This window comes from Phodopus roborovskii, unplaced genomic scaffold (assembly GCF_943737965.1).
Source record: "Phodopus roborovskii unplaced genomic scaffold, PHOROB, whole genome shotgun sequence".
Classification (NCBI taxonomy): domain Eukaryota; kingdom Metazoa; phylum Chordata; class Mammalia; order Rodentia; family Cricetidae; genus Phodopus; species Phodopus roborovskii.
Genome location: NW_026125700.1, coordinates 105,095 through 109,028, shown reverse-complemented (window position 1 = coordinate 109,028; position 3,934 = coordinate 105,095).

The following is a 3,934-nucleotide window of genomic DNA, read 5'->3' as shown; positions in this document are numbered from 1 at the left end:
AAAAATGATTTGTGGATAATTGCTTGACTCCACAGATTGTTTTTCAGGATATTCAAGTAGTCAAAATAGTATGCATACATATAATATTTATTTGACTTTGCCTTTTCATACCATCCTGGATATACAGTGGGATATTTCAGAGACCAAACTAGTTTATGATATCAACTGGGATATTTGCCTATATATGACTTTGCTTTTCTTCTTTTTAATATCTAATACAATAAATAAGATAAATAGGATTATGATCCTGCCATAAAAACCTCTCTGGTATCCTCAATATATTAGGAATACAAATCTATATTAGGGCAAAAGTTTTAGAATTTGTATTATTAAAATAGAGTTAAAACATATATTAGTTAATATAAATTGCTAAGGCCTCTAGAAAATATTAATAACACATATATACTATCCAGATTTCCATTTTGGTCTTTTCTTTACTAATGTACAAAACTGAAAGTAATTGGTTAAAATGAGCCATATATGAATGAATAATTTTATACCACCAACACTATAGCAACTAACATAAATGACATAAAGTGTGCTCTGAGTTTATTTTAGTTTAGAGAAAATAAAATCAAATACCATTGAGTAAGAGCATAATTATTGAATATTGGCATCATTTTCCTGAGAAATTATCTGAAAGCAGACATGTCTAAGGAGTAAGTATTCTCATTACAGGATTTCACCACATAGCAGAACTAAAGCTCTACTATGATTGATGAAAATAACAAAATATTTTCATATTAAATTTTCCAATAGATAGATTGAATGTATTTTTCATTGTTATACATGTATCTTTCTATGCCATAGATTTGTCTATCTCTCAAATCTCATCAGGAGGGTTTCTTCTTGCAGAAGATGATAGTTAAACTGAGAGACACAACTGGATAATGTGAAGAAAGTAAAAACATATTTGAGCACTTAACCATAAAAAATATATCTTCATCTCAAGATTCAAGAATGGATTGCAAAGAGATAGCAGAAAGATTGTAAGAGGCAGTGGTGTTAGATGACTCCAAGGGCACAGTATTTTTCAGAAACAAAAGACCAGATGCATATATAACCCCATAGCATTTGTGAAAGCATGCATAAGATCTCCACAAACTCAAGCAAGCAAATAATCCCAGCATACAGGAAGAGATGTGGTCATGAAGTCCTGCCCCAAAACAATGATTTCTTAGTAATTGATAACTGATGGGAAAGGGCGAGTCACTCCTTTTCTCTGGAATGATATTTGATTTATGTATTGCATTCTAATTGTGGCCACTTAACCACAAGTTGTTAGTTAATATGAATAGGATTCAATATTTTTAAAACAGAAATTTGTATGGTTATGGAGGTAACAGGTGATCATGGAGGAGTTAGAGCAGTGTAATGAATATAATCAAAAGTATTGTATAAGAATAAATAAAAACATTTTTAAATTTTTAAAATGAAATGTTTTTCTTAGAGTATATTCTGATCACACATTTCCCTCATACATGCTTTCCCAGATATTCATCTCCTCCCCAACTGACCACTCAGTTGAAAAAAAAAATACTGTTTCTAGGTTTACTGTATATCATGTTGCATAATCATAGTTTTCATAATAAAAGTAATCATTCTGATTTATCTGCATTTCTAATCTGTTTCCAAGAAACATTCGCTGAATTGGAGGAAACAGCAGGGGAAAAAGTTTTAATTATGCAAATATGAAATTCATCAAAGGGAGTGCATTCCAAGGTAGATTTGATAAAAGCTCAGGCTGCTTTTCAATATTTACTGCCTGATACCAAATTAAATTTCAGCTAATATTTAATAAGAGGATTACAACATTTAAACAAATAATAACTCTACAGAGCAAAACATAATTAGATTTATTTAGCCTTGTGCTTGGGATAACTTGTGAGAAGTAGGTTTGGAACTGCCAATACAAAGTGCTTATTATTCATCATATCATATACTTTCTTATTTGCTAAGAGAGGCCATATTTTAGGTTTCTCTGCCTTCTAGTTCCAAACTCAGATGTGGTATATCAACTTGCACAGTTTTTTCAGTGTATAGGTGAATTAGTACATTTAAACTTTTCTTACACAAATATTACAGCACAAAATGTACATAATTAACTTCAAGTGTACTGAGAATATAATACAGTTTGGTGACAAGTTCAGCTGATTGTGATTACTTGTCAACAAACAGAGATATACCACTATAATAGCTGAGAAATTATGTTAAGAGGAAAATTGGTCCTGTAGTATTAAAACCCAATAGAGAACCTATTAACAAAATATACATTTGTATGTCATCAGCATCTTAATATGAACACTAACATAATAATAAACATCTGCCATACTTCTATCATAATATTAAGTTAAATAACTCACCATAGATTGAGTTTGAGGAAATAGCCAAAATCATGTTATACACCCAAATTATTTAAATATTATCACTCAGAAGCAGTAATTAAAATTTAAAGAAAATGTACAAACACCAAGTATCTAAATTGCTAAGCATATCTTAAAAAATTATCCAATGAATATGATTGAAGTAAAAAAAATACAGCAAAATCCCATTATAAAATCTTGGACTATTATTTTAGAAAAAAGATTTTTTTGTGCTAGTAGATGACCACAGTGAAATCATATTGTATGTTTTCCATATATGACCTAAATAAGATCAAACTAGACAAAAATCCAAGCATAGATGAGGGAACAAGTCAGGAAATCTTAACCCTAGATAAGGAAATATGAAAACCAATGGCTGCTGGAAAGACAAATCATTGGTTTTTCAGTGAGAGGCTATCTGTACTGAAGTAAATGGTCCTATAACCATACATGTAGAAGCAGTAGCAAATGAACTCAATTGGTTTAAAGAGAATGAATGAATGTGTGTGAGAAAGATCATGAAGTTGGGAACAAATATCATTGGGATCCTATTAAAGGAAGTGAAGGTACGGAAATGAAGGAAGCAGTTGGAAATGGTCATTTATTATGCTAAAATAATGAGTACAAATTTTAAAAATAGTCTTAATATAATGGTTTCTGTTTGTTCTGACCCTTCTCTTACAAACATGCACCCATCTTTTTTCTCTCTTATAGGTATGAAATCAGCTAATACCTAGCACTTTTTGCCAGTGCATGAAGAAGAGCTACAGAAACTTTCTGGAGAAAGAAACTGACACATAGTGAAAATGCACAACTGTTTAGTTTTTCTAATTATAGTCTATTGACATTTTGTTTACAACGAACCTTTTCATTAAATAGTATGGAGATGTATTTCTAATTTTGAGTTATAAATACAAATTTAAGTAAAATACAATGTTTACAAAGTCATTTTAATAAAATTTCCCTTTTACAAAGATAAGTAGTAAATAAGATTCTCAAATAACTAAACTCAGAAACAGCAGCTATACGTACCACATTAATAACCTAATACAATATAGAAGTTATGTCAAAAAACTCACTAAAAAGATACATTTCAATAAATCATATCCTTTAAAATAATTTAAAAAGTGGATCAGAGTTGGGTGCAGTAGCACAGATTTATCAAGAGTTTAAAGTTACCATCCCTAAAGCACGACAGTGACTTTAAATGCAATGTGGTTTGCTCTAGACTTGACTTAAGGCTCAGGAAATAGCTTTGCCAATTTGAACGGGTTCTTTGACTTTAGGGAAATTCATCAGTATTGCTAACTTTGTATGTTCGTGTATGAATTGCTTAGCGTATGTAAAATGTTTAACAGTCTCAATGAAATTGTAATCATTCAATAGACTTTTTATAAAATTTAGGCAAAAATTTCTACAATCTTAAAAATGTCCTTTCAATACATTTTTAATTAAATATACATAAAGCTCTATTATTTTATGTATCCTTCCTTAAGTATGGATCTACATTGCTACCTAATGTAACATCATTACAATATAGTTATTATCCTATATTTGATTTCTATAGAAAA